Here is a 14,775-nt window from a genome sequence, read left to right on the forward strand (position 1 = left end):
ACTGCCTGCCATAATTCCATGGCAGATTCCATGACTGCTCCTTATGGAAGCCACAAGAGAAGTTGATGTCTTCAGCTTTCATTCCTTGAGGGGAGTCCTTCCTTGATCTTCACCTGGCAGATTAAGTCCCAGGTGGCCAAGATATAGATCTTCTTGGGGCTTGAGTGTTCTAGCTAGACTCAAAATCTCAGCTATGGAAGTACCAATGATAAGCTTATGTTTGTGCTACCTTCAACTTTTGCTTTTAAGTCTCCAATGCCCCCTGGAGGAAAATCTGTCTAGGGAATTTGAACAGTAAGTTTTTATAGATTTTTTTCAAATGGTGAATTTTATAACTCATAGACATGAACTTATGATTTTATTAAATATTCCTAGCATTGTTACACTCATTTTTTTCCTAATAAAAAATACATGTTGTCTTCACCTGCCACCTAGTGCAACCCTAAAGTCTTCATCACTACTCACTGTTCCTAGAGTAAGTTGTAAAACTTCCCACTCTGTATCTTGGACACGCCCTTCCTTATTCTCTTTGCTGATTCATCTCCAAGGCCCAGTTCAAATACCACCTTCTCTGAGGACCCTCTACTATCTGGTCATCAGAGTAAATGATCTGAGCTTCCAAGGCCCATTGAAGAAATCTGCCATCCTCCAGTGAGCCCTAAGGATATCTGGGATGAAATTTACTTCCCTTCAGAAGGTACAGGCAGGTAGGAATTGGCTTGTGAACATTGAGGGCCAAGGACAAATCCACTGGATGAATCACTGGACTCTGAGCAGCCACTCTACTCAAAAGGCTATTGGGTCCTGGGAAATTTATTTTCACATTGACCAGTAGTGTCAACTTTTCTCTACAGCTGGACAGAAAGGGTTAAGCAGTTAGGCAATTCCCCTGTGGCTTAGTAACTGCAGGAGAGTCTTGGCACAAGTAATTTGCATAATACAGACTTATCTCCTGGAAGATGCAGTGCCCTGAAATCTCAATGTAAGCCAATTCCAACTGTACTAACCTCTGAGACTTAGGGGCTGATTGGAACATTCCTGGGAGCCTTGCAGGTCACCTCCCTTTGCCTCCCCAGGACTGCAAAAGTCCAAATAGAGCTTCTTCATGTCCGGGATGAGAATTAGGTTGGAGGTGACTTTCACCTCCTTCTCACCAGATGTGATTTGGAGAAGTGTCAGGAGTTGAAAAGAGTTATAGATGGCTGAGGGGCTCTTCAATCTTACTGCATTCTACTCCTTTTCCCTAGGTTTCATTCTGGCCACATGGATATGCAGGGTCATCTTCTGTGATCCCACAAAGCTTTTTATAATTTTAAAAGCACTCATATGTTGCTTACTAGGTGCTAGGCACTGTAGTAAGTACGTATCTGATATGAACCATTTCATCCTATGGCATCCTCGGCAGTCCAGCTCTGGACTCTGACTGGCTGTGATCATGCTCTATGAGGTCAGGCAGATCTAGAGTCAAATCCTGGTTTTATCACTTGGTAGCTATTATCAAGGCCAAGTTGCTTGGGACCCTTCTGCCTCAGTTTTTCCATCTATGAAAAGGACCCGTATTAGATTAGATTAGAATATATGCAAAACACTGAGGCCAGTGCCTGATGTCTTCTTGAGTGATCTATGGCTGTGATGACTGCCAGAGAGACAAAGAGGAATCCCTAAGGGAATAGCAATTCCTCTTTGCAGTCTCTGGGTTCTGATACCAGAAGAGAAGACTATCCACAGTGTTGTAGAGCAGTGTGGCCCACTCTTTGAGCTCTGGAACTCTATCAGGGAGTCTGCAGGCCCCACCTTTATGTGGAGCCTCCTGTCCTCAGGAGATCTGCTACTTATTGTGGAGTGGGAGAGAGAAAGGGATGACACTGAACCAGAGGTTCTATCAGAAGAGCGCTGTCCAAACTGCATTTGTGCTCCTGATTAGATTCACTTGTCTGCCAGAGAGAGTAGAAACCCCAAATCCCACTGAGAAAGTTAGAAGGGCCAAAGTGCATCACCCTTCTGAGTATCTCCTCCTCCTTAGTTGCCAGGCTCCCTGCCATTAGAAGACCTCTTGGTGAGGAAGACCCCCAATGACCTCTGTTAAAAAGGTAACCTAGGACAGGGGATTACCCCTCCTCATCTCCTGGGAAGAAATCATATTCCAGTCCTCCTGCTTTAGCGGAGGGGACCACAGGGATCTTGATCAGGGACATAGAACCTTCTCAGAGAGCATGTTGTGAGGAGACCATGCTCCTGGCTGGCCAAAAGGACCTGGAGTGTCAGGGCTGGAGCTGAGGATACTTTTGCCCTTTGGAATTTGATTTTGGCTTGTTTTTTCCTTGAGGTATGGGGTCTTGGGCTCCCTTACATCAGAGCAAGCCCCCGACCTCTGGGCTGGAAGACCCTGATTTGTTCAACAGCTCAGGGTTTAGGAGCCTCTAATGACTAACTCCTCTGTCTTCCCAGTCCCCTCTCCCTGCCTACAAGACAGCCGGCTGGTAGCGAGTTAATGAGTGATGTATTAAGTTCCACAGGTGACATTCCTGCTATTTGCTCCTAAAGCCCAGATGACTGATGGATCCTTTTGTTTTAGGGTCTAACAATTCATAAAACCCATTTTGCTGAGGAGTGTGGGTTTAGATTTTACGAGTCTTAGAGCAGCATCTTTGCTGAACTAGTCCATGAGAGCATCTATGGCTGTGCTGTGGGGGTCAGTTCTGCCCCACATAGTTCCTCAGGGACTGGACTTTCACCGAATCAAGATAAAGCAGGTAGAGCTATTGTCAATATTTAATCAGGATATGTGGGATTCAGCTCTGTAAAGCAACACTTAGGACCTGTGTTTGCAGACTCTGGCAGGCATCCAAGGAAAGTATTAGTCCCTGGTCTGAGCTTTAAGGGAAAGATTACAGTTATTTGTCCCCAAGTCAGTCACGGGGATTCAGGTGAATATGGCATGCCGCACAGCTCCCCAGGCCCCAGGTCTTTAATAGCAATGTGGTGTTTTGGGTCTATGCTGGCCTTGGAGGGACAAGTGGGGAGCTCCAGCCCTTACTCCATAAAATGGTCCTCTGCTTTCCCAACTAAACCTTCCCAGGGCCCTCTTACTGTCCCCATTGCTCTGTCTACCTCTGCCCAGCTGGCACTCAGCAGGGTCAACCAAGTGAGGGCCTTACAGGAAAGAAGAAATGCTCTTCAAGTCCTTGTATGTTTCCTTTTCTATTTCCAAGTGATTCTTTCTAGGAATATTTTCTCCCTGGGAATGATCTCCTGTCCTCATAGCTAAGGGGATTCCTGGGCTGTGCTATGCTGAGGGCAGGCTGTTGGAGTTCTGTCTTCCTGCTCCATATGCACACAAGCATCTTCTGATCTCAGTGCACAGTACTAGGCCCTTGCTTCCCATCCAGCTTTCCTCTTCCCAACACCTGCCCTTCCTTTTCTTCTTCCATAGTGTGTGTGCATGTGCGTGCGTGCGTGCATGTGCATGTGGGGTGTTGAGAGCACGAGTTCTCAGGATCCCCCAGATAGAAATCCTGGAGCTGTTATGGGACACTTGGTACTCCTCAACAGCTCGCTGCAGTGCTGCATTTCAAATCACAGTTCCTCCCAGGGGTTTAGGAGCAATAAAAGCTGCCAATAATTATTGATGACTTATTATACTCTGGGCACAGGGGTAAGTACTTTCTCTATTACCTCACTTGATTCCTCACTATATCTTCTGAGGTGTTATTATCAACTTCATAATATGGATGTGGCTAAAGAGACATAGAGAGGCTAAGTAACTTATTAAGGTCACACAGCTATTGAGTGGTCAAGCTGAGATATAAGCCAAGATTGGTCTCAGTCCACACTGCATCCTTGACCACTGCATGCTACCATTTCACCAATGTAAATAATCAAAACAACTTTAATTTAGTTTCATCATGATCATAAAAGTAACGCATGAACACATCATTATTCATTTGAAAAAATTAAAAGTACTCAGGTAAGATTGGAATTCCTTCTGACCATCATTTCCTATTTCCTATCACTTTCCCCACTCAATGAATAATTTTTATCATTGTGGTTTACGTAATTTCAGACCTTTTCCTACATGTTCACACACATGTTTGTATGCATAGGAAACACTGGCCTCTCTGGCTGTTCTTTAATACCTGGAATTATGCTTGTAAACACCATGCTGAAACTTTTGTCATTTCACAATATGTCTTGACCCTCTTTTCATGTAAGCATAAGCAAGTTCCTTTATTCCTTTATACCACTGCTCCAAATTTCATATTAAGAGATGCTATAGTTCTCTATTTTCTGGTTTTTGTTTCTGAGCATTTCCCAGTTGGTGAACATTGAAGCTGTAATCAAATGTCTACCATCATTATGCTTCAGTAAAGATCCTTAAGATGTAGCTTTTTGTGCAATTCTGTGAATATTTTTCTAGGACAGCGGAAGTGGAATTGCTGTGTGTTTGAGTATGCAAATTTACAATTTTCATAGACACTGACAAATGACCCTCCACAGTGGCTGCACCAACAGATATCTTTTTAAGGATTTTTATGTTCACATTGAGGGGAAAAGTGCTGTGTCTCCACGGAGGGCAGACAGCACAATACAGAGTGAGCTTAAACTGTGGAATGACCTGTGTGGGGTGGGAGGCTGCAAGAAGTGTGAGCAGTGGTGTCACAGTCTTCCAGCTGGGCAGATGACATCCTCTCTGATCTTCATTTCTCACCTGCTAATTGGAGGCCATAATCTCACTAATCAGAGGTCTGTTATGAAAATTGAGATGCTCATAGCATATGGCCATATACACACAAAGCACTAAACAACAGCTATCCCTGTCCCAAATGAGGACAGGAAAGGCTCAGGATGTTTTCCTGAAAATCTTTAAGGATAGCAAGCCCACAGCTGGGCTGGACCCAGGTGCCATCTCCTTTAGGGAGGACTGAATAACAGAGAATTGATGTCTATCCCATTTCAGAGCAGAGCTGTAAGGCACAAGCCTTGTCCTTGACCTTGACCATGACCTTGAGTTCTGTCTGACATAGCCTAGGAAAAGTAGAATATCATACAGCATGGGCATTCGTTACCTTCTCATGAAAATAGTAAACTCACAAGAAATGCCTCCTCATGTTTTTGATGGTGAAATACCCTAACTTTTTAACCCTAACTTCTTTGATATTTTGTATGATAGATATGTAGGGTTTTTAGGCCATTAAGGCAATGCAAACAAAGGAGGAATGATTTCATTTGGTGGCTTTTATTTTCCTACTAGCAGCACAACAATGTAATCTGGGCTCTGACTTTCACTTAGTATGAGAAACCATGAAAAAATTGTGAAACCTTGCTAAAACTCAGAACTTTGTAAAAGTTAGATAACAATGTCTATTAGCAAAGCTAATGCTTATAGGACACTTAAAATATACCAGGCTTTATGCTAATTAATCATTTTGTGTATTTTTTTTTGTTATTATCTAATTGAATGCTCACAATAAGAAGTCAATGGTGGTCCCTGGAAGCACATCAGCATAGCCTTGGGAAAGTGACCTAGTGTCCTTGTGGCTCAGGATGTTTTGTTGGCAAAGTTAATGGACAGATATACGAGACTCCAGAAATAGCCCCTGGGCTGTGGGCATGAGAGGGCCTCTCCCTGACTGATTCTGAAGCAAGGGATAGTGGATGGACCTGTGTGTAGATGCCCCCAAGCAGGACCTATTTGGTTGTGGCACTGAGGTTTGGGAGGCAGGTGGCAGAGGCCCCTGTGAAGATCCAGGCAAACACAGCATGAAAACATTAACTGACTTTGCAGCAGGACGGGCCAGCTCTCCTGAGGAGTGGTATTCTTTGGGACTGGTAGATGAGGTCATAGCAATTCTTGGCTTAAGAGTAAACTAAACAGTGGGAGCTCATCCTCCCAGCCCTGCTTCTTGGAAAACTTGGTGGTGGTGGTGGGGGGGAAGGCGGGCAGGTCCACAGTTTATTATATTTGCATGGTACATTAGGACTTAAGCTCACAGCTCTTGACTCTTTTTGAGTTTCTTAAATACACAGTCTACTCCATTTCATCCTGCCTGATACGTATCTCCATTGTGCCAAAGGAATTCCCAAGGCCTGGTCCCTCTTCCTTTATTTTCTAACTCCTCTGAAGTCCATGGCAGAAGTTGTTACTCCAGAGGGAAAGCACATTAGCACCTTTGCATTTATCAGATCTGTTTTTTTTTTTTTTTAACCAATGTTTGTCAGATGGGAATTCTGAGAAAGATAGAGAGAGTGCACAAGAGAGGTGAGTTTTAATGGTAGAGAACTTGGAGATTCTGCCCCAGGAGGGCAGACCTAAGCATGGTGCCAGAGAAAGAAAGGAAAGGAAGGGCAGGAGGAGAGGGAGAGGGAAAGAAAGGGCTTCTGAAGGTCATCTTCATGCTGTGTGTATGCCAATCTCAGTGACTCAGTTGTCTCCCCTCCGCATCTGGGACCATGGACTTAGTTCTCTCTTCCCAGATGTGAAAAGTCACCCAGTGCTCAGTGGCAGCCTGAAAGTCCACTGCCTTCATGGGCTTTTGTTTCCTGAGAGGGTGGAACATGGTGGAGCTGGTCAGCAAGCAGGTGGATCTGTCTGGGCACAGAGGCTGTTTATCTGCAGGAACCTGCAGACCCCAGGGCTTCTTCCATAATCATGCCCAGCATCACCTGACCACTCAACCCTTTTAAAGAAAAGCCATGTCTTCTGTGCTTTGCTTGAGCCTGAGCTCCCTCTCCAAGGTCAATGTGGATAATGTTCTAGCCCAGGATATGATTGACAGCACAGGCTGGGCCCCCTAGGACTAAGAGGAAGGCATTGAGTAACCTTAGGCACATCTCTCTGGTGCTGAGCTTCAGTTTCCTCATCTGTGGACAGGACAAGGGGCTTGCTGGCCCTTACTGTGGGATGGAGGGTCTCTACTCAGCAGGTGAGATTGAAGAGAACTGAGGAGCTTTGATAAAGGAGGATTGGCACTTCCTTTATGAAATTTAAAAAATATTCTTTTTATGAAGCTGAGTTCCTAAGAAGTTGTAGCACAAAGCCAGTGAGCCTGAAGATCTCAAGGAGTAAGAGGAACCTCTGAGATTTCAAGTCTCTTTTGATCCAGGAGCTCTGTTTTCAGGGTGACCAGCTGTCCTGGTTTGGCAGGGATGATGTGGGACTTTGAGTGCTACAGGGACAATCTTGGGAAAATCAGGGAAAACTAGTTATCCCAACTATTCCCCAAACCCTCTGTCCTGAGACTGAGGGCAAGATACCCTGTCCTTTAGTCTTGGGATAAATCAAAACCCAGATGTCCTTGGTCTGACCCCATTACAGTCCAGCACCAGGCCAGGGCATCTTGCTTCCTTATTCATGGGCTTGTTGTCATTCTCTCATCTGTGCCTCAGCAACCCTATCCCCCTCAATCTACCGTACAGACTGTCCTTGGTTTCAACTGTTGGGCAGGTGGTTTGACCAACTGTTCACATCTGTACGGTAAAGCACATTGCACTATAATCAAGAGCCATGTAGTGTGCCAAGAATTTAATGGATCTCAATTCATTCTTTCTCTCTTTCTTTCTTTCTGTTCCTTTCTTTCTTTCTGTCTCTTTCTTTCTTTCTTTCCTCTTTCTTTTTCTTTCTTTCTTTCTTCCTTTCTCTTTCTTTCTCTCTTTCTTTTTCTTTCTTTCTTTGCTGGGGATTGAACCCAGGCCCTTGTGCATGTGAGGCAAGCACTCTACCAACTGATCTATATCCCCAGCCTCAACTAATTATTTCTTAGAGAACCCCATGACGTAGGTATTGCTACTATCTATATTAGTCAAAGTTCTTCAGGAGCTGCTGTGTATGGAAACCGAGGCATAGAGAGGGAAGTAACTTGCTCAAGGACACACAGCAGTAAAAAGAGGGACCAAAATTTGAACCCAGGCAGTCTTTGCTTCATAGCCTGTGCCTCTACCGACTCTAGTATATGGCCTTATTATCAGATCTATTATTTTGCTGAGTTTTTGGAAAGGATAAAAAGAAGTTATGTGCACAGTTACTGACAAAGAGGAGATGCTCCATGCTTGTTTATTCTCTTCTTCCTTCTCTCTTCTTTTATTAAAATTGAGGCATGTGGCCACAGAGTTCTGTTTATGATTATAATTTGATTCAGATTACACAACAGCATTGAGGAATGGAATTTTAGTTGGGGGAGCATGCACTGTAATGTGTGTGTGATGGGGAATGGCTGGTGCTGCAGGTGGGAGGAAGAGCTGGGCTGGCCACCTGCATTCCTCTGTGTTGTCTCCAGACAAGACTGGGGCCAAGTTCTAAACAGACCCAGGAGCTGAAGAGAGAATAAGGCTCAGGGCTGACCTGTAAAACCCAGATTCCTAGAGTCAGCAGGGAACTTGGGGCAGGTGGCTTCAGGGACCTTTCCCCCTGGCTGTGGTCTTGGCATGCACCCAGTCCTGTCTTCACTCATCATCACAAGGATACAGAACCAGTCAGACAGTGATACCCGAGGCCACCTCACCCGACCCTTGCCCCAGTTATGATTCCCTCTGACCTCAGACTCAAGACAAAGTACCTGAGCTATCAGGCTATGGTATATGCAACAGTGCCTCTGCCTCTGGCTGCACATGGCTTGAGCTGACCTCTGATGGCTTTTGGGGAGGCAGAGCAGCCAAGTGTAATGAAATGAAATCTGAGGTCAGCAGGTCTGAATTTACCAGCTGTTTGACTCTAGTCAAGCCATGTTATTTCTCTAAGCCCCAGTTTCTACATGAATAAAATAGAGATAATAATACTGAACCCTGAGCTTGTGGGGGTTCAGTTAAAGGTGCTTAGCTTGGAATAGGAGTTCCTTTCTTCTTTTTCTCCTTGAAATCCCTCCTTGTGCTGAATGTGGTGGCTCATGCCTGTAATTCCAGCAGCTTGGGGGGGCTGAGGCAGGAGGACCACAAGTTCAAAGTCAGCCTCAGCAACTTATCAAGTTCTCTCAAAATAAACAATAAAATAATGGTCTGGATATGTGGCTCAGTGGGTAAGTATTGCTGGGTTCAACCCCTGGTACTGGGGAAAAAAAAAGAAGCCCATCCTTGTCTGATTAAGACAATGGTCTGAGGCTGCATTTTCTGACCATCTGCTCTGTCTTCCTTAAGTTTGGAAGCATCAGGAAGGACTCAAAATATCCTGGGGCCAGCCCCATGCTTGAAATCAGGACTGAGAAGCCTGACAGAGCCAGGCCAGGTTCTCCTTCCAGCAGACTGAGCTGAGAACCAGGCTGTAGTCAGCGCCTCTGCAGGGAAAGCACCCAGAATCACTGAGGTGGATTCTTGTAAATTTCAGTTATATCTCTTGGGAACGAGTCCTGGCTTGCTTTGATTGATTTTTTTTTTTTTGGCTTTCAAGTTATAGTACATGGATTTCTGAATTTAAAAGCCCTCTAGTAAATATGCAAATTGTTTTAATTTGAGGTGTAACAGACAGGTGGAATTAACACTCTGAAGCCAGCACTTGCTGTATAGCTGATAACTCAAAAGCAAGGTTCTTTTTTCCTATCGACATTGTGTGAACTACTTCCATCTGGTGGTCCTTTTAGGCTGTTGAAGATGCATTAAATCTAAGAAGAAGAAACTTTATTTTTATGCTTTTGATTCTGTTTCCTGTACTTGTGTTTAGCAGGAATGAGTTGGGGATGGAGTGAGAGCTGGGTCAGTCCTAGACCAGAGAGGAAGATAGTATCGACTGTGGGCCTCCCCCAGGGCTTGTTTCGGTGCTTCCTTGTCTGTGTCTTCTTTCTTCTTTAGCTGCTCATGGGCTTTTGGTGGAACCCTGTTCCAACGTGGGAATGGACCCTGATTGAGTAACTGGGATTAAGTAATGGTAAAAAGCTTAAGTTTCAGAGTTGGACAGATGAGGATTCAAATCTTTTTCACTTCCCATCCTTGTGACTATGGGGACTTCAATTAATTATCCTAAGCTTTGGTTCCTGAATAAAAAAAAAAAAAGCACCTGCTTCGTGTTGCCAGGATGAAAAACATAATTATGGAAATCACATAGTACAGCACATCACACTTCAACCTCTCCTACAGACAGGTTAGTAGAGGTATCAATACACTAAGTGTATTGACCAGCAACAGATGGGTCACATTATGGGTGGTCTGTTGGGACACAAAAGAAAGACCCACCTTGGTTCTTGGCTCTAAGGAGCTCTGGGAGAGACAAGACTGAATAGAAAGTGAATGTTAAAGGGATGCCAGCTAAATGTTTAATAAAGTGCTAAGTTGAACAGACAGGTGATCAGAATGATTGAAATGCAGGGAAGAGAGAACACTATGAGAAGTGAGGTGGTCCCTTCATTAGCTGAGCATTGGCTATGTGCCAGGCTTCTAGGACTGGCCTCTCAATCCTTACCATTACCCTGGGAGGTGGATATTTTTCCCACATTTTATTCACAAAAGGGCATGAAGGCCCAGAGGAATGAAATGCATCATCCAAGTCATATGATGTGGCTAGAGTTTGCTCTTGAGCTTGTGTGATGGAGGGGAGGCCTGAGTGACCTTGAAAGAAATGTAGGCAGAGGTGAAAGGGAAGCTGTGTTCCTAGGTTTGCTGGTGTATGGTGCTGGGGAGCTGTGCTCCCCAAGAAGTCATTAGGAGTTCTACTCAGAGCAAGAGAAAGCCCCCAGGGGCAGACTTCTGGGCTTGTCATGCCTGGCAGGCTGTGGACATCAGTACCAGCCGGTCCTAGCAGGTGAGGACCACATACAGAGCTCTGTGTAGCCACAGTCCAGCAATGAAACCTGATAAGTGCCCTGGCCCCACAAGGTGCCAGGCATTTGCCTTCTTATCGGGCTGGGCACAATCCATGGCCAAGTGGCTACCTGGGTTACTTGACAGGGTAGATCTGCATCGGTCTGTGTGTACATTTGCATTACTGCCTATCCAACAAGTTTTGCATTTTTTGAGAGTCTGGCTGACCTGGCTACAAGGGGGGCTGGCATGGTGCTCTGCTCTCCAGGACTGGAGACCTGAGTTTGAATACTGCCTCACTTTTCCTAGGTGTCTGGCTTTGGGCAGGTAATCTCAGCTCTCTAGGCCTCAGTTTCCTTTACTGTGAAATGGGAATGGTAAAGAAAACCCTACTCTTAGTTTAATTTTGAATATTAATATTATAAAGAGCCTGACTTACCTTGATATATACTCCATAAAAGTGATTACTGTTTTGGATGACTTTGGCTGTTTCTGGAATATTGAGAGTTCTGAGCTCTAACATAGGGCAGTTCGGGGTGAGTAGACAGGGGTGAGTACAAGAGTTGATGGGAAGCTGCCATGTTAGTGTCTCGTTTGCACTTGGACGAGCCCCAGCTTCAGATTCTGGACCTCAACAGGGAATTTGAGCTGAGTGAGAGCTTTGGGGAATCCCACACTTTACCTAATTGCTTGAAAAGGCTTATGTGAGTGTGATAAAACTTTGCCCCTAAAACACCTCTGCTGGGAGAAAGCTGGTGGTACCCAAATGTACCACCCAGCTGGGAACCATGTGTCAGAGGTGAGGCCGAGGCAATCGTGGGCATGTTTCTCACCTATCTTATCCAGCCGAGTGGAAAGAGAATACAAGATGTGTCATCTGGGTTTACACTACTGCCTGCCACCTGTATGAACTTGGGCCAGCTCCTTTACTTCCCTCTGCCTCCTCTTTCCTGTTCGAAGGGCTACCTTTCTTTACCCTTTCTTTTACTGGGCCCTATGAGGTTGGCATTATTATGTTTATTATGATTAGCAAACACACTCAGATTGCTTAAGTACTTGGCCAAAATCACTGTCTAAAAGTCCCAGGACAAGGTGTGGCACCAGCATCATGTCCCACCTGCTGAAGGTCTCAGCTAGGTCTCTCTGGGCCAACTGACCAGTATGAGACCCTGAGCCCTTCCTCTGGCTCCACAGTCACTGTGTTTTTCCAAGTTAAATTCCTGTGCTCTGGTGAAACCAATGGGATATTTGCATAGTGTATCTCCCAGAACAATCTCAGGTCCAAGCCCTACACTTTATGAGAGGTTGGCTAATTAAATGAGGCACCATTGGTCTGTGGCTGTGGAGCTGATGTGCAGATAGAAATATTTCAGGGATTGTAAAACTTTTCTGAACAGTTATTTTAAAGAAAAGCTCTAAAATGGACTACAAGGAGTTTCCATGGAGATATTTTCTGGAAAGACAGGAGATAGGTCTAGCTGTATGGAGAGTCACTAGAGAAGGATCAAGATGGGCCTAAGGTTTTTGATTTTGAGTAATTCAACCTGAAATCCTCTTTATCCTCAAAATGCTGGCTGACCAGCCTCCAGTTCTGAAGCCCTAGTCAGGGAAACATAGTCCAAAGTTGGGGGGAAGGTGGGAGGCAGTTCTGGTTAATTCAGGGCTCTCCTGAGTTTAAGAAAGCAGAAGGACCCCTCAGAGTGGGAGAGGGGCTGGAAAAGACCCTATAGCTTTTATAGATGCATTCTTAGCAGCATTTCTTCACTTAGCCTTGAACTTATTAGTGACAGCAGGTGAGCACTGACTGGAATGAGGTGTTGGGGAGGGAGAAGGGGAGCTAGGTCAGAAGGAGATTTCTGCCAGTTAGGATGCATGTGAATCTGAGACCTCAAGTTATTGGAGCTTTCCTGGCTCTAAACTTGTCCAAACTTGGAAAAACCTGTCCAAATTTGGACAGTCAAGCTATATAACACCCCCCTGAACCTAAGGAGAGGAAACTAAAGAAAGAGACAGGTCGCGGTTGCAGATTTGATTGGCAGTTTTGTAGACTTCAGACTTGGTCATGGGAGTTGGCTGACCTCTTAGTTTTTGCCCCCCACCCAGGTTTCTGCCATTTCATTAGTTTCATGAGCTGTAGGTGAAAGGAATAGAGAACAAAGAGTATTTTTCTAAGCTTTCCTTTAAGAAACAGGAATGTGTCTCAGCCTGTTTGTATTGCTATAACAGAATTCCTGAAACCGAGTCATTTGAAAAGAGCAGAAATGTATTTCTCACAGTTCTGGAAGCTGAGAAATGTACAATCCAGTGTCTGCTAAGCCCAACTCTACTTCCAAGATGGCACCTAATCCTCTGTTCTCTGGAGAGAAGCAAGGATGTGTCCTCATATGGCAAAAGGTGGAAGGGCAAGAGGGTGAAGTATCAAGCCCCTTTGTAAGGGACCTAATCCCATTCATCTCATGGCCTAATCATCTCTTAAAGGCCCCAACTCTTAGCTATCACATTGGCAACACATGAAATTTGTAGGGGACACAAACCATAACCAGATTTTGTGTTTTCCAATATTATAAGCTACCAAAGCTGATCAAATGTCTCTCTGTGTGTATCTCTTCTTCCTGGCTTATGTGGTGAATCATTTCTTTTCCCAGGAGTCAGATGCATGCTTTAGCACATTCATGTTTTTTTCTTTTTTAAGTAGCATTTGTGATATATTCATGGAAGAGTGTCCTTCCTTTTTTTTCTTTTTTGCTTTTCTTCCCTCTTTCTTTTATTTCTCTCTTCCCTAGCCACATCTGCCTCCTTGATTTCCCCCTTTCTCTTTCCTCTCTTCCTCCCAACCTTCCCCCTTTTCTCTTTACATATATTAATTTTGTTTCTTCCGGACCCCACCCTAATTTGGCCTCATAAAAATTATTTGGGGCTCCCTGAGGCTAGGAACCATGTCCTGAGACTCAGATCTGCCAGCATCTGCAGCGACTTTCTAGAAACACTGTCAACAGGCTCTCTGTAGTGTGACCTTGCTGGTCTGTGACCACACTGCAGAGACCAGGTGGAGAGACTGCCTTTCCTTGCCCAGCCCTCCTGCCATACAGTCTTTGGTTCTTTGAGCTGGCTGCTGCCCTGTTGGCCACTGCCTTCTCAGCACAGTGTTATCCACCACAGGTGCTAGGTTAACTGTACAGACCCTTTTCAAAGGGAAGAAATGGCTATGAATACCAAGTAGGAAAGTTTCAGGGGTTCCTCTTTATTTCTTTATTCCCCTGATGACATCAAGAATTTTTAGTAGCTGGTGAAACTACAAATATCTCTTGAGCCTTAAGATTCCAGCTCTTGGGCTGGGGATGTGGCTCAAGCGGTAGCGTACTGGCCTGGCATGCGTGCGGCCGGTTCGATCCTCAGCACCACATACAAACAAAGATGTTGTGTCCGCCAAAAACTAAAAAGTAAATATTAAAAAATTCTCTCTCTTTCTCTCTCTGTTTGTTTTTGTTCTTCTTTGAGATAGATTGAGATGGAATCTTTAAAAAAAAAACAAACAAAAATGAGTTCTCCATATCATAGGATAGTATTGCAACAAACGTGTGCCATATTCAGTCTCTAAAGATAAAATCTTGGATTTTTCATTTCTACAGGTTGTGACCATGATGCAGATCCATGGGAGTAGGGGACAAAAAATCTCCATGGAAGTGTTGAGTTGAAACCTTAGGCTTAAACAGCTAGTGCTGATGGTGGTGTTGCTATAGACAGGGTTTTGGCTTAATGCTTCATGTGTGTCTTTACTGAGTCCTTAACAAGAGGGGGCAAGCAGATGCCATTCTCATGCCTATTTTACAAACAGGCACATTGAAGCTTAGAAAGGCTAAGCAGTTTACCTAAGCTTATAGATGTAGGGATTCAAACCCAGGAGTGACTCTGATTCTTTTGTATTTTACTATCTCCAAAGGAAAACCATAATTTCAAAGTTTTTGAAAGCTTTCAGGAACAAGGTCCTCAACTAAAGCAATCCAACCTAAAATAAACTGTCCAATTAATGAGTCATTACAAGAAGATTATGATGTT

Source organism: Spermophilus citellus, assembly GCF_964194105.1.
Source record: "Spermophilus citellus genome assembly, chromosome: 2".
In the NCBI taxonomy this organism is placed as follows: domain Eukaryota; kingdom Metazoa; phylum Chordata; class Mammalia; order Rodentia; family Sciuridae; genus Spermophilus; species Spermophilus citellus.